Source organism: Brassica napus, unplaced genomic scaffold (assembly GCF_020379485.1).
Source record: "Brassica napus cultivar Da-Ae unplaced genomic scaffold, Da-Ae ScsIHWf_1364;HRSCAF=1938, whole genome shotgun sequence".
Taxonomy (NCBI): domain Eukaryota; kingdom Viridiplantae; phylum Streptophyta; class Magnoliopsida; order Brassicales; family Brassicaceae; genus Brassica; species Brassica napus.
The window spans coordinates 140,001-165,000 of NW_026014781.1; positions in this window are offsets into that span (position 1 = coordinate 140,001).

Here is a 25,000-nt window from a genome sequence, read left to right on the forward strand (position 1 = left end):
CCGGCTTCTTTGGTCCGAATGGGTCCTTCTCAAGGTCTAAGGCCCTCACGACCATAGGACATGGTAAGGGATGAGCCTTGTCCATATAGAATTGCTTGAGTATCTTTTCTGTATAAGTTTCTTGGTGCACAAGGATGCCATTCTCTTTATACTCAAACTGTAATCCCAAACAAAACTTAGTCTTCCCTAAGTCTTTCATCTCGAATTCTTTCTTTAGACATTCAACTGTTTGGGAAATCTCTCCAGAGGTTCCTATAATATTCAGGTCGTCCACATAGACAGACATGATCACGTAGCCCTTGCTGTCAAACTTCTTTATGAATATACATGGACTTATTGGATCATTCTTATAGCCCTCTTTCACTAGGTACTCGGATAATCTATTGTACCACATTCGACCTGATTGCTTTAAACCATATAAGGCTTTGTTCAACTTTATGCAATGTTGTTCTCGAGAACCTTTCTTTTCTTTGAGCTCAATACCCTCTGGAACTTTCATATGTATCTCATTATCCAGTGGTCCGTATAGGTATGCAGTTACTACATCCATTAGGCGTAAGTCAATGTTTTCTTTCACTGCCAGACTGATTAGATATCTCAGTGTAGTTGCATCCACCACAGGGGAGTAAGTCTCCTCATAATCTATTCCAGGTCTTTGGGAGAATCCTTGTGCTACAAGCCGTGCTTTGTATCTCACTACTTCTCCTTTCTCGTTTCTCTTCCTTACAAAGACCCATTTGTATCCCACTGGTTTGACATCTCTTGGTGTCAATGTTATAGGGCCAAAAACGCCTCTCTTTCTCAATGATTGTAACTCCACGTTAATAGCTTCTTTCCACTTGATCCAATCTGATCTTAGCATGCATTCTTGTATGGACGTGGGTTCTAGATCCTCATCTTTATCCATGATCTCAAGTGCTACCTTGTATGCAAATAAATCATCAACGTTGATATCTTTTCTGTTCCATTGTTTTCCAGACATTACATGGTCTATAGAGATCTCTTGGTTGTCCGGCTCTTCTGTCCCGTGAAGCCCAGCGTCCCGGACCTCACTTTGAGGAACGGCCGGATCATCGAGTGTGGCCGGTACGCATGGCTCGACCGTCCTGGTCGGCTCGACCGGTCCATCTATGTCCTGGACGGTTTCTTTGATGCTCTCGGATCCAGCACCTCTCTTGGACTTCCGAGGCTGTTTGTCTTTGGAACCAATTGGTCTACCACGTTTTAAACGTTGCTTAGACTCTGTAGCCACTTGACATTGTCCATCTTGGACGTTCAATCTTATGGGTGCATTACAAGCCGGGTTGTGTGACATTGTTACTCTATTTGGGTCAGCAAATGTATCTGGCAACTTGTTAGCTAGCTCTTGTAGGTGTATAATCTTTTGGACTTCTAAATCACACTCTCTAGTCCGAGGATCTTGCCAAGATATTGATGGTCTAAACCATTCTAAATCTTTTGAAATCAACCGGCTGTTATCTCCCCCTAAGGACGGATATTTGGACTCATCAAACTGTGAGTCTTCGTATCTGGCCTTAAACAAATCACCGGTTGTTGGCTCAAGATACTTTATGATACTTGGGGAGTCATATCCTACGTATATTCCCATCCTCCTTTGTGGTCCCATCTTAGTTCTCTGTGGTGGAGCAATTGGAACGTAGACGGCACATCCGAATGTCTTGATGTGGGACACGTCTGGCTCTTGACCCGTGAGTAGTTGGGATGGTGAATATCTATGTTCACTAGATGGCCTGATGCGAATCAGTTCCGTTGCATGTAAAACCGCATGTCCCCATGCTGATACCGGAAGTTGAGACTTCATAAGCAGTGGCCGGGCTATCAGCTGGATCCGTTTAATGAATGATTCGGCCAAGCCGTTCTGTGTATGGACATGTGCCAGGGAGTGCTCTACTCTTACCCCCATGGACATACAGTATTCATTAAACGCTTGGGACGTGAATTCACCAGCATTGTCTAGACGTATAGTCTTAAGAGGGAAATCTGGAAAGTGTGCTCTCAGCCTTATCATTTGGGCAAGCAGCCGTGCAAAGGCTAGGTTCCTAGTGGATAGTAGGCAGACATGTGACCATCTAGTCGATGCATCAATGAGGACCATGAAGTATCTAAACGTCCCACAAGGTGGGTGTATTGGTCCACATATGTCTCCTTGAATCCTTTCCAGAAAGTTTAAGGTTTCTTTGTGAACCTTAGCTGGTGATGGCCTGATTATGAGTTTCCCTTGTGCACATGCTGCACATGTGAGATTTCGTGGGATAACTCCTTTGAACGTGTGCCCTTGTGAATTCATCATCAGTTTTCGCATCATTCCTGTTCCGGGATGGCCAAGCCGGTTATGCCATAAAGTGAATAGCTCGGAGGCATTGGCCTCGATCATACTGATCCTTGCATAGTACAGACCAGTGGTCATTGCGGGCATTGTCTCTAGGATCTTTTTATTGCCTTTGGTGATCAAGGTTATGTTAAGGAATTCTTTGTTTCCTTCTTCCCATGTTTCAAGGTGAAAACCGTTTAATCTTATATCCTTGAAACTCAATAAGCTTCTTCTAGAGCTTGGGGAATACAAGGCGGTTTTGATCTCTAGGTGAGTGCCCTTAGGCATCATCACGTAGGCTTGGCCGTGACCTTCAATCAGGCTAGCCTCACCCGCAATGGTGTGTACCTTTGCACTTTGCATTGTGAGATTTATAAAGTACCTTTTGTCTCTAAGTATTGTGTGACTTGTGCCACTATCCACCACAAGTACACTCATCTCATCATTCATTCTATAAATAAAATAAACTTTAGAGACTTCATAAGATGTTTAAAACTCTTCTTATTATTAAAAATTCCATTACATAAAATAAAAAAACACCAAATCAAAACATAAAGCAATAAGACAATGTGATTCGAAAACTAGTCCTTGAGACAATCGGATGTCTCAAAATCCATTAGGTCATCTTGGTTATCCTTGTCGGATTCATTGTCAGCATCATACCCATATCCCTTGTCCTCATGGACGTTTTCTTGGATAATGTTTGCCTCCGGGTTCTTGTTCTTGATGCTCTCTTGGTAGAGGTCGCACAAGTGTTTCGGAGTTCTACAATTCTTTGCCCAATGATTGTCACTCCCGCATCTATGGCATAGAGACTTGTTGGACGTGTAAGATGGTTTGGATATGCCACCTCGTCCGCGGCCGTAGCTGCCTCGACCCCGGCCGTAATTGGAACCACGACCACGGTTATTGTGGTTTCCTTTCTGGCCAGTTGAGTAGCCATCTCGGCCGTTTGAGTTGTCACGTCCACGCCTCTTGAATCCACCACGGCTATTGCCGTATGGTTTCTTGTTGTCTTGGACGTAATAGGTTTCATTGGGAGGATCTTTCTTCTCGACCTCATGGGCTTCGGGTAGTGGTGCTGTCCCGGCCGGTCTAACCCCGTTACTCTTTAGTAGGAGTTCATTGTTTTCCTCGGCCAGGAGTAGACATGAGATCAGATCAGTATATGTGGCAAAGCCCTTTGTCCTGTATTGCTCTTGCAACACAGAATTCGAGTGGTTGAAAGTTGTATAGGTCTTTTCAAGCATCATGCTATCGGTTACCTCTTCACCACACAGCTTTAGTATTGAGACAATCTTGAATAGAGCTGAATTGTAATCATCCACTGACTTATAGTCTAAGAATCTTAGATGCATCCAATCATGCCTTGCTTTTGGAAGCAACACCATCCTGTGGTGATCATATCTATTCTTTAAAGCCATCCAAAGATCTAGTGGATTCTCGATTGTCATGTACTGATCTTTAAGACCATCAATGAGATGATGTCGCATAAGGCCTAAGGCTCTGTATCGGTTCTTTTCATTCTCATTGTTGTCTTCGATGATAGTATCACCGAGTCCTTTGGACTTTAGACTAATCCTTGTGTCTAGTGCCCACTGCAGGTAATTGTCTCCGGAGAGATTGAGGGGTGCATAGTCTCTGTTTGCTATTTTCGACATCTGAATCACATCATCATGTAAGGTATTAGGTTCACAATGTGATTCACGTGGCCGCAGGATATAAGCAAGCTCGGCCACAACACGTCTTATGCATTTATGGTATTCAAACAATTCTAATCGACCATGGTGCTATCAATCATGAACCACACGGTTCTATAGGCTTTCTAACAACCTAAACTCGTATGATCTATATGTTGGTCGATCTTGTTTTAATCAATTATGAATGCAATACAATATTCGGATTCATGTAAAGCAATCTACCTTATCTTACTTCTTTTCATAACACCTAGGGTTTCCAATCTTTGAATTCTTATCAACCTTATGTTAAGGTTTCAAGGCCTTAAGTATTTTGTGTTCTTAGTTAGATTATTTCAAGAAGAACAATCTAACTTTCCTAATCTTCAAAAATAAGCAAGAAATCAAACAAGCAATATCAATCTTACAATCGATTTCTAACTTTTAGGGTTTAGGGTTTCGATTCCTTCATTAGGGTTTATCAGGTTTCAGATTCAATCAATCATCATACAATTAAGTTCTAGTTTGGAATCGATTTAGCTTTCTAGTTTTAAGACTTTGTCGATTTTGATCTTGTACTTTCTTTTAGGGTTTCATCAAGAATAAGATTTCCATAATGATGGATTAGGGTTTCGGTCTTATTCTATGTTCTCAGATTATGTTCATACCTTAGTTTTGTAGAGGTAAAGAACCTGACCACCTAAGAACAGATGAAACTTCGAGCTGAGGAGAAAGAACGCTTGCTGCCTCCTATCGGGTCGCGGATGTAGTCGGACGCGAGCTGGGAACGGACGCGAGCTGCGAGCTCGTTGCTGGACGGATGCGTTCTTCTTGTGTGCGAGCTGAGGACGCGATCAGGAAGCTGAGGACGTTCGGTCTTGAGGATGTCAAGCTTTTGGAACAATGGAGAACGTCTAGGGTTTAGCTTTGAGTCGCCGGTAATAGGCTTTTAGGTATCGATTTTGGTTTCAGTTGATTAGAGGCTATCGTGCTGATAACGTGTTGTGAACAATAGGGGAATTCGTGTGTCTTTCATTAATCAAAGTGTTCCCTTATATAGGGAATTACAAGATATGGATAAAAGGAAATAGTACATATCCTTATCCTAAAGTAAAAAGGAAAACCTCTTATAGATAAACAAGAAGAGAAAAGGAAACTCCTAAATCTAAGGTCGGTCCAATGCTTTGGCCGCCTCTCTCTCTCTCTCTCTTGGACGCGGTCTTGGTCTTGGGCCTGGACGCGGTCCGTTCTTCCTTTACATGGTTACTAGCTATCCACATTGTTCTTAACATTTCAAGTGTTAAATAATTCTAAGTCTTTTTCAGAGTTTTGAGGTTCCAACATTCACACTTAAACAATCAAGCATCAACTAATGAAAATAGATACTTCATAGATATTAACCAAGGTTCATACATCATTCATCATCCTAAATAATAGAATACATACTAGAATCGCATAAGTTCATAAGTTGCACAATAGGCTACAATAATCACACAATTTTCAGAATCAACCCAATCACCACACATCTTCCCATGGCCGCGGTCCTCATGGTGCTTTTCCCTTACCACGGTCCATTTCTGGTCCTGGATCCAACACAAACAACCACACAATCACAAGGTTAGATTACAAAACAAGAATCAAATCACATTGCATGGTCGGATCCAATCTAGTCAAGAACAATCATCAAAAATGTCAAATCTGACCCCTTTAAAAAGAGATCCAAATACCAAATAAAATTCATGATAATTCATGATAATTCAGAAGAAAAATATTCCCATAAACAGATTCAAAAGAATCGGCTCAGATCATAGTGATCTCGGCCATGAACAGCCCACACAAGAACAAGGGACTTTCATGGGAATTGGATCAGGCCAAGGCCTTAGGATCAATGAATCCTTTCCTGTAACAACATAAAACATTCCATAGCACAACATATAAGAAGAAACAGAGTAGAAGAAATCAGAGTAAGGAGTAGCCAATCGATCCAAACCGGCCAGGCTCACACGGCCATCATCCGCGGCCTTGTCCGGTTACTCTTGGCCACACCTCTCACCTTAGGAGTTCGGTCTCCAGGGGCGACTTCCTTCTCTTTCTCCTTTGCCTTCTCCTTGTCTTTCTGTCTCAAATCCATCCTCTTGATCACACGCCCAAACACACCAGGAACACTCAAGAACAATCTCTTGGATCAAATCGGCCGATCCAAAGTTTCTGTCTCTCTTTCTCTCTTGAATTTTCTCTGTGTTTCTCTCTGTGTGGAATGAGTAAAAACCGACCAGAATGATCAGAAATGAGAGAGAGAAGACGATTTAAACTGTCCCCAACCGCCTGGGCGAACAGTTACCAAAATCCCTTCCTTTCTTCCCAAAACCGTCCCATAACCGCCCCTTGGCGGTTTCTCCCCTTTTCTTCCTTTGGCAAATCGATCACTGAGCCTCAGCTCACACTCTGGGAGCTTGCCCGCTCCCTATCCCAAGCCTAAGACCCATTTGGTCGAACCGTCCTGCACCCGGACCATCGGCTCGCCCAGTAACCGTCCCGGACTCGCCCACACTGATCCGAACCAGAACGCACCGTTCACTGGATTGAGCTGACCCCCAGCTGTTCCCAGCTGATTGAGCTAGCCCACCAGCTCCTGTGAGCTGAACAGATCATGGTGAACTGATTACCAGCTGAACCGAGCTGATTGAACTCAAACCAACACTCGTCCAGCTGCCTAAACACTCACCCAGCCCCTTTACCCTTATTTCCATCGTATCCTGGTTAAGTCTCAGCTGACTGATGCCCTTAACCTTCATTCAGGGCCATGATACGCTTGCCTCAAGGTCTAATGACCTGACTGGTGCGTCTCCCCGCACCATGGCCCGTCCGGCCGATCCTATCTAGGATCGGGGACATGACAAGTCTCCCCCACTAACTTGGGATTCGTCCTCGAATCCATGTTAAGTGTTTCATCAGGAAGAAATTGTCGGTACCACTCCGGATACATTGTTTTCATCTTTGCTTCTGTTTCCCAAGTGATGAGGTCTTTACCATTGTAATCCCACACCACTTTGATCATGGGAACTGTCTTCTTTCTCATAGCTTTCTCTGACCGATCCACAATCCGAACCGGCAAGGTTTCCAAAGTCAGGTCCTTACCAAGGTCAGCAGGAACCTCAGGCAAGACAATGTCTTGTTCAGACAAGCATTTCCGGAGTTGGGATACATGGAACACATTGTGGTATGCATCCATTGCCGATGGCAAGTCCAACTTGTATGCCACTGCACCCACTCTCTCTATGATCCTGAATGGACCCAAGTACCTAGGGTCCAGTTTCTTTCGTCCAGAAATCCTGGTCCTACCCTTAAAGGTAATCATCTTGAGATACACCAGGTCATTGACCTCAAACTCAAGATGTTTCCTACGCTTGTCCGCATAGCTCTTTTGGCGGTCCTGCGCCTCTTTCATCTTCTCTTTGACCATCCTGATCTTCTCAGTGGTCTGTTCTACAATCTCAGGTCCCAACATGCTACGCTCCCCCACTTGGGTCCAGCATAGGGGTGTATGGAAGCTGTTATTATAAGCAAACTCCACTAAAGGTAAGTGTTTTTCCCAAGACTCTCCCCAGTCTAACACACATGCCCTTAGCATATCCTCTAAGGTTTGGATTGTCCTTTCAGACTGCCCATCCGTTTGAGGATGATAAGATGTGCTCATATTCACTCTGGTTCCCAAGGCCTTTTGGAAAGCCTGCCAGAAATAAGATGTAAATCTTGGATCCCTGTCCGAGACAATGCTTGCTGGAACACCATGCAACCTCACTATCTCGTCTAGGTACACTTGCACTATCCTGTCGACCCCATCCCCTTTCTTGATGGGTAGGAAATGAGCCGACTTGGTCAGCCGATCAACCACAACCCATACCGCATCTTTCTTATTCCTGGTCGTGGGAAATCCAGTCACAAAGTCCATTGTGATGTGATCCCATTTCCATTCTGGTATGGGTAGGTTCTGAAGTAGACCACTGGGAACCTGATGTTCTGCCTTCACCAGTTGACAAGTGGGACACTTAGCCACCCACTCTGCAACATCAGATTTCATCCTCACCCAATGGTAGTACCTTTTCAGATCCCTATACATTTTGTTCAGTCCAGGATGAACTGAAAACTTGGACTTATGAGCCTGTCTCATAATCTCTTCTTTGAGTTCCTTATCATTAGGAACACTGACCCTACCATTGACCAAGATGGTACCATTGTCAGTTGTCTGGTACTCAGTCTTGTCATTGGCGGCTACCTTCTTTAGATTTTCATCCAGGCCCTGAGCTTGCCTGATCCTGGTCAGGAGATCGGCCTGGTTCACCGCCTCCAATCCCAGTGGCTCATCTGAACCAACCAAGGTATTGAGGTTCAAGGACCTGATCATCCCTTCCAGTTCATCCGCCTCCCTCTCAGATGACACTTCAGCCCTTCTGCGGCTCAAGGCATCAGCCACTAGGTTAGCTTTCCCAGGATGATAAGCTATGTCCAGATCATAATCTGCAACAAATTCCATCCATCTCCTCTGCCTTAAGTTTAACTCAGGCTGAGTGAATATGTACTTCAAACTCTTATGGTCTGTGAGTATTTGCACCCTGGCACCATAAAGATATGATCTCCATATCTTTAATGCAAATACTACTGCAGCCATCTCCAAATCATGGGTTGGATAGTTACCCTCATGCTTCCTTAACTGCCGGGAAGCATAGGCTATCACCTTCCCATGTTGTGTCAAAACACAACCAAGACCAGTTATGGATGCATCCGTATACACCACATAAGGCTGATCAGCCTCAGGCAACACCAGGACAGGTGCATTAGTCAACATGTTCTTGAGTGCTGCAAAACTTTTCGCACACTCCTCAGACCATGTGAACCTCACGTCCTTGCCTGTCAGGCTTAGTCATAGGTTGAGCTATGCTCGAGAACCCCTTGACATATTTCCGGTAATAACCAGCCAACCCTAAGAAGCTCCTCACTTCCGTAGCATTCTTTGGCTGTGGCCATTCCTGGATACATTTGATCTTATCTTGATCCACTGAGACTCCTTTATCAGACACCACATGCCCAAGGAATCCAATGCTCTTCTGCCAGAAGCTACACTTGCTTAGCTTAGCAAAGAGCTTCTGTTCTCTCAGGCGGCCCAACACCGCCCTAAGGTGTCTTTCATGGTCCTCCTTTGTCTTGGAATACACGAGTATATCATCAATGAAGATGATCACAAACTCGTCCAAGTATTCCCTGAAGATGCCGTTCATCATCTTCATGAATGCAGCAGGTGCATTGGTCAGTCCGAACGGCATGACCACAAACTCATAGTGACCATACCTAGTTCGGAATGCTGTCTTCCTCACATCACCTGGTGCAATGGGGATCTGATGATACCCAGAGGCCAAGTCAATCTTGGAGAACCACTTGGCTCCACGGAGTTGGTCCAACAACTCATCAATCCTGGGTAAAGGGTACTTGTTCTTCACAGTCACCCTGTTCAAACCCCTATAATCAATGCACAACCTAAAGCTACCATCCTTTTTCTTAACGAATAGGACTGGTGCTCCCCAAGGTGATACACTAGGGCGTATGAACCCCTTCTCAAGCAACTCCTCAAGTTGCTTCTTCAGCTCTGCCATCTCAGCTGGTGCCATTCTATATGGACTTTTTGATAACGGGGCCGTTCCAGGTTCCAATTCAATGATGAATGGGTCAGCCCTATCAGGGGGAATGCCCTGTAGTGCCCCAAACACATCCTGAAATTCTCGAACCAACGGTATACCCTCTGGGTCACAGGCCCCTACAACCTCATCAGTGTAAATGGTAGCCAAAAAGGCCTCACAACCATTTCCAAGCATCCGTTCTACTTGGACTGCTGAAACCACCAAACTACAAGAGGTTGGCTTGATTCCTTGGTACTTGATCGGGGGTCCAAACTCATTCTCAAGTTGCACCCTTCCCCGGTGACAATCTAGAGTTGCCCGATACTTTCCCAACCAGTCCATGCCCAAGATCACTTCATGATGCTTAAGGGGGACAACAATCAGATCTATAGGCATCGGCCTATCCAAGATCACCACAGGGATGTCCTTAACCAGACCGAGTGAGTTCATAACTTGCCCTCCGGCCGCACTCACTCGTTCAGGACCATCCCATGTTCCATACTGGAACAAACCTTTTCCTATCATACTTGGACTCACAAAACTATGTGTAGCTCCAGTATCAAATAGTGTGTGTGTTTCCACACCACCAATACTTAAGGTCCCATTGATCGCTTGGAAAGGCCGAGCCCCATCCACATCCTTGGATAGCTCATACACACAAGGTGTTGAGGTCTGGCCTCGTCCCTGAACTGGCCTGCTAGCCTCCCCACGTCCCTTACTTTGGTTGCCTTGCTACTTAGGGCAGTCCCTGCGGTAGTGGCCCTTCTGGCCGCAGTGGTGACAGGTCCTGGACTCACCCAACGGACTTGGACAATCCTTGGCTGAGTGATCCATCTTACCACATCGAGTGCAGGCACCCATGGCCTTCCAGCACTCTCCACCGTGGTATCGTCCACACTTAGGGCACTCTGACCTACCACTTGAGGTTTTACCCTCCTCGGTCGAGTCCCTCTTCCTCTTCTTGTCACCACTCTGACCCGAGGATACCACCACACTCTTCAGCTTCTGCTTACCCTCCTCGGTGAGGTTGGTCTCCAGCAAGGCCATCCTCTCAACCAACTCAGAAACCGTGTGGAACTTACAAACAGAACAGTAGGTTCGAAGTTCCACCCTTAGGCCTCGGATGAACCTTCGGACTTGAACCTTCTCATCCTCCAGTTCTCTTCCCACATACCTTCTGAGTCGGTTGAACTCTTCTTCATACTCACGAACAGTCCTCCGTCCCTGAGTCAAGTCCAGGAACTTGGACTCCAAACGATCCCACGCCTCAGCAGGAAAGTACTTATGGTTGAACTCAACCTCAAAGTCAGCAAAATGCTCAATGGTGCCATTGGTACGCTTGTCCAAAGCTAACCACCAGTTATGTGCATCTCCCTCCAGGAAGTGTACTGCTATGTCCTTCTGGTAGTCCTCAGGACAACGCGTGGACTTGAAGTTCCGAACCAACCGGGTTCTCCACTCGTCCGCCTCCATAGGATCAACACTTCCAGCAAAGTGTTTGGTTCCCAACTTGGAGATATGCTCCAGCACCTTCAGGTAGTCCATACCATGCACTGGCCTGACAGGTGGGTCTATCTCAATCACCTCGGCCACACGGCCAGCACCAACATCGGTCACTCCAGCAGCAACCCGAACCGGGGGATTAGCCTGTCCTACGGACGAGTTCACCAATGGTGTGAACGCCTGTGTCAAGGAGGCTATCTGAGCTCCCATGACCTGCATAGCTTCCACCAAGCCCCTTATGGTCGGCTCAATGACCTCCTCAGCACCAGTGACCCGAACATTGTTTGCATCAACATTCTGGCCACTCCCAGCACCAACGTTGGATGACCCAGTATCTTCTCCATGGACTTGCTCTTGTTGCTCGTCCACATTAGTTTCATTAACCTCAGTAGGAAGAGTTGGACCCACTGGGAGTCCGGTGGCATTATCCACCTGCTCCACCAGAGCCGGTAGCACTGTGGTTGGAATGGTTCCAGCTGGTAACACTCCGGTCTGTTCAGCACCATCCTGCCCCACTGCTCCAGACGCCCCAGTCGCCTCCTTTCCTTTCCGAGATTTATACCTTCTTGTTCCCTTAGGAGTTACAAACACAAACAAAAGGTTAGTCCACAACTGAACACACAAACCTCAATCACTCCTAAGTTAATCAGTAGAAAAGATTACTTAGAACCCAACTATCTCACCATGAGTCCAAACGGCCAAGTGTGTGGTGAACCAATAACCCAACAAAACCTAGAATCAAGAATGCTCTGATGCCAACTTGTAAGACCCGATCCTGGATTCCTCAATCCAACCAGACCGCGGCCTCACCAAACAATGCAACCAATTCCATCTTTCATATTCAAGTTCAAGTGTTAAATAATTCTAAGTCTTTTTCAGAGTTTTGAGGTTCCAACATTCACACTTAAACAATCAAGCATCAACTAATGAAAATAGATACTTCATAGATATTAACCAAGGTTCATACATCATTCATCATCCTAAATAATAGAATACATACTAGAATCGCATAAGTTCACAAGTTGCACAATAGGCTACAATAATCACACAATTTTCAGAATCAACCCAATCACCACACATCTTCCCATGGCCGCGGTCCTCATGGTGCTTTTCCCTTACCACGGTCCATTTCTGGTCCTGGATCCAACACAAACAACCACACAATCACAAGGTTAGATTACAAAACAAGAATCAAATCACATTGCATGGTCGGATCCAATCTAGTCAAGAACAATCATCAAAAATGTCAAATCTGACCCCTTTAAAAAGAGATCCAAATACCAAATAAAATTCATGATAATTCATGATAATTCAGAAGAAAAATATTCCCATAAACAGATTCAAAAGAATCGGCTCAGATCATAGTGATCTCGGCCATGAACAGCCCACACAAGAACAAGGGACTTTCATGGGAATTGGATCAGGCCAAGGCCTTAGGATCAATGAATCCTTTCCTGTAACAACATAAAACATTCCATAGCACAACATATAAGAAGAAACAGAGTAGAAGAAGTCAGAGTAAGGAGTAGCCAATCGATCCAAACCGGCCAGGCTCACACGGCCATCATCCGCGGCCTTGTCCGGTTACTCTTGGCCACACCTCTCACCTTAGGAGTTCGGTCTCCAGGGGCGACTTCCTTCTCTTTCTCCTTTGCCTTCTCCTTGTCTTTCTGTCTCAAATCCATCCTCTTGATCACACGCCCAAACACACCAGGAACACTCAAGAACAATCTCTTGGATCAAATCGGCCGATCCAAAGTTTCTGTCTCTCTTTCTCTCTTGAATTTTCTCTGTGTTTCTCTCTGTGTGGAATGAGTAAAAACCGACCAGAATGATCAGAAATGAGAGAGAGAAGACGATTTAAACTGTCCCCAACCGCCTGGGCGAACAGTTACCAAAATCCCTTCCTTTCTTCCCAAAACCGTCCCATAACCGTCCCATAACCGCCCCTTGGCGGTTTCTCCCCTTTTCTTCCTTTGGCAAATCGATCACTGAGCCTCAGCTCACACTCTGGGAGCTTGCCCGCTCCCTATCCCAAGCCTAAGACCCATTTGGTCGAACCGTCCTGCACCCGGACCATCGGCTCGCCCAGTGACCGTCCCGGACTCGCCCACACTGATCCGAACCAGAACGCACCGTTCACTGGATTGAGCTGACCCCCAGCTGTTCCCAGCTGATTGAGCTAGCCCACCAGCTCCTGTGAGCTGAACAGATCATGGTGAACTGATTACCAGCTGAACCGAGCTGATTGAACTCAAACCAACACTCGTCCAGCTGCCTAAACACTCACCCAGCCCCTTTACCCTTATTTCCATCGTATCGTGGTTAAGTCTCAGCTGACTGATGCCCTTAACCTTCATTCAGGGCCATGATACGCTTGTCTCAAGGTCTAATGACCTGACTGGTTCGTCTCCCCGCACCATGGCCCGTCCGGCCGATCCTATCTAGGATCGGGGACATGACATTTACCCTACTGATGCCCGCGTCGCAATAGTAATTCAACCTAGTACGAGAGGAACCGTTGATTCGCACAATTGGTCATCGCGCTTGGTTGAAAAGCCAGTGGCGCGAAGCTACCGTGCGCTGGATTATGACTGAACGCCTCTAAGTCAGAATCCGGGCTAGAAGCGACGCATGCGCCCGCCGCCCGATTGCCGACCCTCAGTAGGAGCTTCGGCTCCCAAAGGCATGTGTCGTTGGCTAAGTCCGTTCGGTGGAAGCACCGTTCGGACCGCCTTGAATTATAATTACCACCGAGTGGTGGGTAGAATCCTTTGCAGACGACTTAAATACGCGACGGGTATTGTAAGTGGCAGAGTGGCCTTGCTGCCACGATCCACTGAGATTCAGCCCTATGTCGCTAAGATTCGACCCTCCCTGTAACACCCCCAAACCGTCCTAAGCATAGGTCGACCCACCGGCCAACAATCAAACAAGAACATGACCGACGGACGACCCACACCAAGGGTTGGAGATGAAAGGCCAACCGGCCAGCCAACAATCAAACAAGAACATGACTGACCGTCCAACCCAACACCATGGTCCGGAAGCGCTACGTGACGGGCTAGGGACAATCCGGTCAGAGTCACAAACTTTACTCCACGACCTAGACCAGTTCATCCACTAACTCGTCCCGCTGCGTCAAGGCATAAGGCTTTGCAACCCGTACCTAGAGTTAGCGTTTTCCGTTAGATCAAGGCCTAAGGCTTTTCAACCCGTACCTCGACCTAACGTTGTGTTAGACCGGACTAGTCAAATATCAGAGTACTCATGAAGCGCATATAAAAAAATTACTTTATTGATTCGAGAAATATCCATACATTGATATAATTCGAGACCGGTCCCGGCCTAATGCCAAATCGAGTCAACTAAACACAAATCCACAATACCGTTTACAAAAGGCATGAAAATCTACACCGGCGGTCCTAACGTCCAGCACCAAGCTATCCGATCATCCTTACCTAAAGCGACCTGCAAAAAGGACAACGGAGTTGGATGAGTAACCTAATGTTACTCAGTGAGCTGGCGGCCTCTACCCGCAACCTAGACTCTAATCCGGACAACCCAAAAATAACAATCAATCTAGCCCTAGCATGCAATAAAAGCTAAGGCTAAGCAAACCGTTACTAAGTTAGACTTGGCCTCCTGCCATGATCTAGCTTCAAGTAACGGGAACCTGCATAAAAACAAGTCAACAACCAATCCCTAGTTAACCATATATACGCCTGAGTTCAGTACTCATGTAGTGTTAGACACTTAGACTATACAAGTATCACTAGTCAATCGACCAACAATCAAACAAGAACATGATCGGCCAACCAATGATACCGCATAGCTTTAATATCCACCACCCTTCACAAGCAATCCCTCAAACACATACAGGACAACGTCGGGCCTACAATAACCATATACACACCAAGCCTAATCCGGTACCTAAACCAGACTTAGGACTTAATGTCAGAACCTGCAAGCAAATCAATCAACCACAATCACAATAATAACTATAACTACGACTCGATCTAACACGTAACACCGTATATCGGTGCTACCCTAACTCGAGGATCCCATAACCCTCTACGACACACTAACACAACACTCTAACCTGGGCCCTGGTGACATCGTGTTCCTCCTCTCTATCGGCAATATCCTATCTCCCTACCACAAAGGCCAGAAGAAGGAACTTTCAACCGACCGCGGCCCACAGTCCTTCGGGTCACCGCGCGACAGCCCACAGTCCTTCGGGTCACTGCCACATTACACCGTCGTGTAATCACTCAGCCATAGGCCATGATCCCGTCTCTCTGAGTCTTCCCGATCCAGCGAATAAGGGGTTTCCTTGAACCCGCTGGGTACGAGGCCGAGGAAACACTAATCACCCCTACACAAGCCTAGTATGGGCGGGTTACGCACATACTGTCGGCACACTCACACAACACAAACTCAATCTAGAACCTAACCTAAAGATAGAGTTCCAGATCCTAACTAGACAGTCAACTCTACAACACAAACCAGTAGTACCAGTAGTCCGGCCTATATGGCCTAAGACCCTTAGTACTAACTACTAAACAATAATATCAATACTAAACAATACAATCAAACCGTTACCCAGATAGTCCAGCCTCCCGCTGAGAAACTATCTTTAAAGATAACGGGAACCTGCACTCAACAATATCAACACGCAAGAATAGAAAACATGATGCATCCTAATCCTAGTCCTAATCAGGTTATTAACTCAGTCTTAATTCCATTCATCTCAGCTTAGCCCTTGCTAAACTGAGTCCGGTTCCATAAATAAAATAACCCTAAGGACTCTACCATTCAATAGCGTGATCATTCTAATCTATATGCAGACTCGATCTACCCTAAATTCCAAGTGGAATTCAAACAAACCAACTCACAGTGTTCTAGGCGAGAAGCAGCTGGTTGATCGGAGAAGACTTGGCCAAAACCCAATGGACGCCTTGACTGGACTGGAATGGACTGATCTTGTGTTGGACACAACCTTGGCTTCACCATGAAGAAGTTGACAGGCCTCGACAGGGTGATCTGGACTCGGACAGAACCTCCTCTAGCTTCTGGACAGTTCTTCGGACTTCCCGGCGGAGTATCGAGCAGAACTTCGACTGCTCTGAACCCATGGAACTGAACTAATCTTGTACAGCACCTCCAATTGATTGTAGGAGAATATGACTGGCTTGGACGGATTGAATTGGACAGAGCTTCCGCGTCACAATCGTAAAGAATCGACGATTGGACGGAACTGGCCTTCTCGGTGGAGTATCGGTCTTCAGAATCGACCATACTCTAGAATCGATCACTTCCTTTATCTCTCTCTCTCTCTCTCTATAGCCACGTTGACTTGATTCCCATCTGATCTGATCTTCACTTGATTGACCTTCAGTTGGACAGAACCTTCTCAAGGCGATGACTCGAAATCAATAGAGAACTGATCTCGAAAACTCTCTAAAACTCTCGAAATAGCTCGGAATCACTTGCTTTCTTTTTCTACTTTTCTCTCAAGGTTTTAACTTGGTTTGGACAGGTCTGGATGTGAAGAAATGAGCTGGGGTCGTGGGGTATTTATAGGAGACACCAGCCAATTAGCTTCAGGTTGGTGGCAGCCCGTGTGTCGCTCCGCATGGCTCCAGACGCATGCACGGCGACACCTCGTGCTCCACATGGCTGGCTGCATGTCCAGGACACATGCAGGACGCCACCACTCCTCCCAGATGTCAGGCTGCATGACTGGAGCTCATGCAAGGCGCCACACATCCTCACACATGTCGATCAGCATGCTTCGGTTGCATGCGTCGCGACATCTCGTGCTTGGCCGATCCACCTCGTGCTCCACATGGCTGGCTGCATGTCCAGGACACATGCAGGACGCCACCACTCCTCCCAGATGTCAGGCTGCATGACTGGATCTCATGCAAGACGCCACCCCAGCACACACATGTCGATCAGCATGCTTCGGTTGCATGCGCGGAGACACCTCGTGCTTGGCCGTTCCACCTCGTGCTTCTATGTGTCAAGCTGCATGTTCAGCTTTGATGCACGTCTACACCTCCTCCTAATGTTGACACTCAGCTGCTGATGTGATAGACAGAACGTCCTGTCCATATGCATAGGGACACCTCGAGCTTCCCGGTTGATTTGTGCGATTTCGGTCTTTCTGGTGAATTTTCGTCCCGCGATCAATCCCGAATATTTTTCCGCTCCCGTTCTTATTCTCTAAATATTTTTAATAAACTCCAGATGAATACTGAGATCCTCTAAAAATATTTCCCGAGCCTCCGGCTTCTTCCAATAATTTCGAAAAACCGAAATTAGGGTTTTTGACCAACTTCGGGTTTTCCCGTCGTGCTTGCTTCCCGTCCTGCTTACTCCCATCATGCTTCCAAATTATAATATCTCTGAAATAATATTCTGATGATAGATGTGAAGTTTCGCAGAAAACTTAGTGGCTAAGAAACGTCAGTCTTTAAAAACGTCGAGCTTCTAAACCGTCGTGCTTCCAAAAATGTTATGCTTCCAAAACATCCTTCTGATCAATCTAACACTTTTCTAACCATGGTCCAGCAGCTTATGGTTCACCCATGATCAATTCTTCGACCATCCATTGCCCACGGTATGACCACTAAATAATAATTTTTTTTTTTTTTTTTTTTTTTTTTTAACGGGTTTCTACATTCTCCCCCCCCCTTAATAGAATTCGTCCTCGAATTCTTGGTTGCGCAATTGCTCGTCTTCACAACATTCTCCACTCATCTCCATAACCTCTTTACGCTGTCCACCACGGTTCCTTGAGTGTCCTCTTCAAGGCCTCCACAATTGTCTTCATATCTCATCACTGGAATGATCACTGAGTCATCCTCTTTCTTTTACTCTGCCATAACACCCTCATTGCCCATGATACTATCTTGTCCAGATTCCTCAAATCCTTTCTCGATCTTTGTCTTCCCAATTACTGATGAAGTCCTTCCCCAATGAAGTCTTGTTTCCTCCCATCTGTCCAGTCCATACCACAGCCCAGTTCTCTGAATCTGTCTCTCCTCTTTCGCTTCGGGTTTGGGTTTGGCCTTGAACTCCCTCCACTTTAAGGTTTTCATCCCTTAAAGTTCCGATCAACAAACATACTTACTCGCTGCAACTCAAAAGAACACTTAACATGCAAGTTAGTAGACAATTAATCAAATAATCTACTAACCTAGAAAATACTAACAATGCAACCTAACCGCAATTCTAACCAGCAACCTAACAGTTCTACCCAAGCAACCTAACAGTTCTACCCAAGCAACCTAACAGTTCTAGATTCCACTATCTCAATCCTAATTTCCTAAAACCACAAATCCTATCGCTGGACGTGACCGGTTTCCCTAATGCCTTTTGTGACTCATTTTGACTCGATAAATATTTAAAACCGATTAAATCATGAGTTCCGGAAGCATGGACGAAACCATGCTCTGATACCACCTCTGTAACACCCCCGAACCGTCCTAAGCATAGGTCGACCCACCGGCCAACAATCAAACAAGAACATGACCGACGGACGACCCACACCAAGGGTTGGAGATGAAAGGCCAACCGGCCAGCCAACAATCAAACAAGAACATGACTGACCGTCCAACCCAACACCATGGTCCGGAAGCGCTACGTGACGGGCTAGGGACAATCCGGTCAGAGTCACAAACTTTACTCCACGACCTAGACCAGTTCATCCACTAACTCGTCCCGCTGCGTCAAGGCATAAGGCTTTGCAACCCGTACCTAGAGTTAGCGTTTTCCGTTAGATCAAGGCCTAAGGCTTTTCAACCCGTACCTCGACCTAACGTTGTGTTAGACCGGACTAGTCAAATATCAGAGTACTCATGAAGCGCATATAAAACAATTACTTTATTGATTCGAGAAATATCCATACATTGATATAATTCGAGACCGGTCCCGGCCTAATGCCAAATCGAGTCAACTAAACACAAATCCACAATACCGTTTACAAAAGGCATGAAAATCTACACCGGCGGTCCTAACGTCCAGCACCAAGCTATCCGATCATCCTTACCTAAAGCGACCTGCAAAAAGGACAACGGAGTTGGATGAGTAACCTAATGTTACTCAGTGAGCTGGCGGCCTCTACCCGCAACCTAGACTCTAATCCGGACAACCCAAAATAACAATCAATCTAGCCCTAGCATGCAATAAAAGCTAAGGCTAAGCAAACCGTTACTAAGTTAGACTTGGCCTCCTGCCATGATCTAGCTTCAAGTAACGGGAACCTGCATAAAAACAAGTCAACAACCAATCCCTAGTTAACCATATATACGCCTGAGTTCAGTACTCATGTAGTGTTAGACACTTAGACTATACAAGTATCACTAGTCAATCGACCAACAATCAAACAAGAACATGATCGGCCAACCAATGATACCGCATAGCTTTAATATCCACCACCCTTCACAAGCAATCCCTCAAACACATACAGGACAACGTCGGGCCTACAATAACCAAATACACACCAAGCCTAATCCGGTACCTAAACCAGACTTAGGACTTAATGTCAGAACCTGCAAGCAAATCAATCAACCACAATCACAATAATAACTATAACTACGACTCGATCTAACACGTAACACCGTATATCGGTGCTACCCTAACTCGAGGATCCCATAACCCTCTACGACACACTAACACAACACTCTAACCTGGGCCCTGGTGACATCGTGTTCCTCCTCTCTATCGGCAATATCCTATCTCCCTACCACAAAGGCCAGAAGAAGGAACTTTCAACCGACCGCGGCCCACAGTCCTTCGGGTCACCGCGCGACAGCCCACAGTCCTTCGGGTCACTGCCACATTACACCGTCGTGTAATCACTCAGCCATAGGCCATGATCCCGTCTCTCTGAGTCTTCCCGATCCAGCGAATAAGGGGTTTCCTTGAACCCGCTGGGTACGAGGCCGAGGAAACACTAATCACCCCTACACAAGCCTAGTATGGGCGGGTTACGCACATACTGTCGGCACACTCACACAACACAAACTCAATCTAGAACCTAACCTAAAGATAGAGTTCCAGATCCTAACTAGACAGTCAACTCTACAACACAAACCAGTAGTACCAGTAGTCCGGCCTATATGGCCTAAGACCCTTAGTACTAACTACTAAACAATAATATCAATACTAAACAATACAATCAAACCGTTACCCAGATAGTCCAGCCTCCCGCTGAGAAACTATCTTTAAAGATAACGGGAACCTGCACTCAACAATATCAACACGCAAGAATAGAAAACATGATGCATCCTAATCCTAGTCCTAATCAGGTTATTAACTCAGTCTTAATTCCATTCATCTCAGCTTAGCCCTTGCTAAACTGAGTCCGGTTCCATAAATAAAATAACCCTAAGGACTCTACCATTCAATAGCGTGATCATTCTAATCTATATGCAGACTCGATCTACCCTAAATTCCAAGTGGAATTCAAACAAACCAACTCACAGTGTTCTAGGCGAGAAGCAGCTGGTTGATCGGAGAAGACTTGGCCAAAACCCAATGGACGCCTTGACTGGACTGGAATGGACTGATCTTGTCTTGGACACAACCTTGGCTTCACCATGAAGAAGTTGACAGGCCTCGACAGGGTGATCTGGACTCGGACAGAACCTCCTCTTGCTTCTGGACAGTTCTTCGGACTTCCCGGCGGAGTATCGAGCAGAACTTCGACTGATCTGAACCCATGGAACTGAACTAATCTTGTACAGCACCTCCACTTGATTGTAGGAGAATATGACTGGCTTGGACGGATTGAATTGGACAGAGCTTCCGCGTCACAATCGTAAAGAATCGACGATTGGACGGAACTGGCCTTCTCGGTGGAGTATCGGTCTTCAGAATCGACCATACTCTAGAATCGATCACTTCCTTTATCTCTCTCTCTCTCTCTATAGCCACGTTGACTTGATTCCCATCTGATCTGATCTTCACTTGATTGACCTTCAGTTGGACAGAACCTTCTCAAGGCGATGACTCGAAATCAATAGAGAACTGATCTCGAAAACTCTCTAAAACTCTCGAAATAGCTCGGAATCACTTGCTTTCTTTTTCTACTTTTCTCTCAAGGTTTTAACTTGGTTTGGACAGGTCTGGATGTGAAGAAATGAGCTGGGGTCGTGGGGTATTTATAGGAGACACCAGCCAATTAGCTTCAGGTTGGTGGCAGCCCGTGTGTCGCTCCGCATGGCTCCAGACGCATGCACGGCGACACCTCGTGCTCCACATGGCTGGCTGCATGTCCAGGACACATGCAGGACGCCACCACTCCTCCCAGATGTCAGGCTGCATGACTGGAGCTCATGCAAGGCGCCACACATCCTCACACATGTCGATCAGCATGCTTCGGTTGCATGCGTCGCGACATCTCGTGCTTGGCCGATCCACCTCGTGCTCCACATGGCTGGCTGCATGTCCAGGACACATGCAGGACGCCACCACTCCTCCCAGATGTCAGGCTGCATGACTGGAGCTCATGCAAGACGCCACCCCAGCACACACATGTCGATCAGCATGCTTCGGTTGCATGCGCGGAGACACCTCGTGCTTGGCCGTTCCACCTCGTGCTTCTATGTGTCAAGCTGCATGTTCAGCTTTGATGCACGTCTACACCTCCTCCTTGTGTTGACACTCAGCTGCTGATGTGATAGACAGAACGTCCTGGCCATATGCATAGGGACACCTCGAGCTTCCCGGTTGATTTGTGCGATTTTGGTCTTTCTGGTGAATTTTAGTCCCGCGATCAATCCCGAATATTTTTCCGCTCCCGTTCTGATTCTCTAAGTATTTTTAATAAACTCCAGATGAATACTGAGATCCTCTAAAAATATTTCCCGAGCCTCCGGCTTCTTCCAATAATTTCGAAAAACCGAAATTAGGGTTTTTGACCAACTTTGGGTTTTCCCGTCGTGCTTGCTTCCCGTCCTGCTTTCTCCCATCATGCTTCCAAATTATAATATCTCTGAAATAATATTCTGATGATAGATGTGAAGTTTCGCAGAAAACTTAGTGGCTAAGAAACGTCAGTCTTCAAAAACGTCGAGCTTCTAAACCGTCGTGCTTCCAAAAATGTTATGCTTCCAAAACATCCTTCTGATCAATCTAACACTTTTCTAACCATGGTCCAGCAGCTTATGGTTCACCCATGATCAATTCTTCGACCATCCATTGCCCGCGGTATGACCACTAAATAATAATTTTTTTTTTTTTTTTTTTCAACGGGTCTCTACACTCCCCCTTTCCAATCACATGTTCCTCCCCAAAACGTTAAAAACCAAAAAACCCAAAAAAATTCAAGTATATAAGAAGATCCCGTCAGAGGTTCGAGATTTTTACTTGGTGAAATTCACTCTCAACCTAATATTTCAGATTGGCCGATGAAATGCAGCCCGCATGTGCACAAGTCTCGGCCAAAAGCATCCTGACGGGAGCATTAAAACCCAAAAGAGTTAATTTATCCCATCAGTACGCTTGGCCTCGATCATACCAAGGAAAAATGTTAACACTTGGTTGGATGATGGAAAGTCGAGCCAGCATAAGTACTACTTGGACCAATCAGACTGACTTGGACAGTCCAGTCCATCAAAACTCGAGCTTATGTCCAGATCAGTACACGGATCAGTCCACGGGAAGGGCCAGCATGCTGATATGTGTACTGACATGGTGCATCAGTTGTCCAAAATCAGTACACGGATCAGTCCACGAGAAGGGCCAGCATGCTGATATGTGTACTGACATGGTGCATCAGTTGTCCAAAATCAGTACACGGACAGTCCACGGGAAGGGCCAGCATGCTGATATGTATGGTCAGCATGCTGATATGAGTTCAGTACACGGATCAGTCCACGGATCAGTACACGGACAGTCCACGGGAAGGGCCAGCATGCTGATATGTGTGGTCAGCATGCTGATATGAGTTCAGTACACGGATCAGTACACGGATCAGTACACGGACAGTCCACGGGAAGGGCCAGCATGCTGATATGTGTGGTCAGCATGCTGATATGAGTTCAGTACACGGATCAGTACACGGATCAGTCCACGGGAAGGGCCAGCATGCTGATATATGTGGTCAGCATGCTGATATGAGTTCAGTACACGGATCAGTACACGGATCAGTACATGGACAGTCCACGGGAAGGGCCAGCATGCTGATATGTGTGGTCAGCATGCTGATATGAGTTCAGTACACGGATCAGTACACGGATCAGTACACGGATCAGTCCACGGGAAGGGCCAGCATGCTGATATGTGTACTGACATGGTGCATCAGTTGTCCAAAATCAGTACACGGACAGTCCACGGGAAGGGCCAGCATGCTGATATGTGTGGTCAGCATGCTGATATGAGTTCAGTACACGGATCAGTCCACGGATCAGTACACGGACAGTCCACGGGAAGGGCCAGCATGCTGATATGTGTGGTCAGCATGCTGATATGAGTTCAGTACACGGATCAGTACACGGATCAGTACACGGACAGTCCACGGGAAGGGCCAGCATGCTGATATGTGTGGTCAGCATGCTGATATGAGTTCAGTACACGGATCAGTACACGGATCAGTACACGAATCAGTCCACGGGAAGGGCTAGCATGCTGATATGTGTGGTCAGCATGCTGATATGAGTTCAGTACACGGATCAGTACACGGATCAGTACACGGACAGTCCACGGGAAGGGCCAGCATGCTGATATGTGTGGTCAGCATGCTGATATGAGTTCAGTACACGGATCAGTACACGGATCAGTCCACGGGAAGGGCCAGCATGCTTATATGTGTACTGACATGGTGCATCAGTTGTCCAAAATCAGTACACGGACAGTCCACGGGAAGGGCCAGCATGCTGATATGTGTGGTCAGCATGCTGATATGAGTTCAGTACACGGATCAGTCCACGGACAGTCTGTGTGTGCTAACGGACAGGCACGGACGTCCTGCATGTGCTGACGGACGTCCTGTGTGTACTGAACAGACAGCCCACGTGGGCCAAAATCACCCGAACAGTCCACAGGAAGGGCCAGCATGCTGATATGTGTACTGACGGACGACCACGGACGTCCTGTGTGTGCTGACGGACGTCCTGTGTGTACTGACGGACGTCCTGTGTGTGCTGACGGACGTCCTGTGTGTACTGACATACACACGGACACACACGGACGTCCTGCGTGTGCTGACGGACGCCCTGTGTGTGCTGACGGACGGCCACGGACGTCCTCTGTGTACTGACGGACGTCCTGTGTGTGCTGACGGACGGCCACGGACGTCCTTTGTGTGCTGACGGACGTCCTGTGTGTACTGACAGACGTCCTGCGTGTGCTGACGGACACACGGACACACACGGACAGCCACGGACGTCCTGCGTGTGCTGACGGACGTCCTGCGTGTGCTGACGGACGTCCTGTGTGTGCTGACGTGGTGCATCAGTTGTCCAAAATCAGTACACGGACAGTCCACGGGAAGGGCCAGCATGCTGATATGTATGGTCAGCATGCTGATATGAGTTCAGTACACGGATCAGTCCACGGATCAGTACACGGACAGTCCACGGGAAGGGCCAGCATGTTGATATGTGTGGTCAGCATGCTGATATGAGTTCAGTACACGGATCAGTACACGGACAGTCCACGGGAAGGGCCAGCATGCTGATATGTGTGGTCAGCATGCTGATATGATTTCAGTACATGGATCAGTACACGGATCAGTACACGGATCAGTCCACGGGAAGGGCCAGTATGCTGATATATGTGGTCAGCATGCTGATATGAGTTCA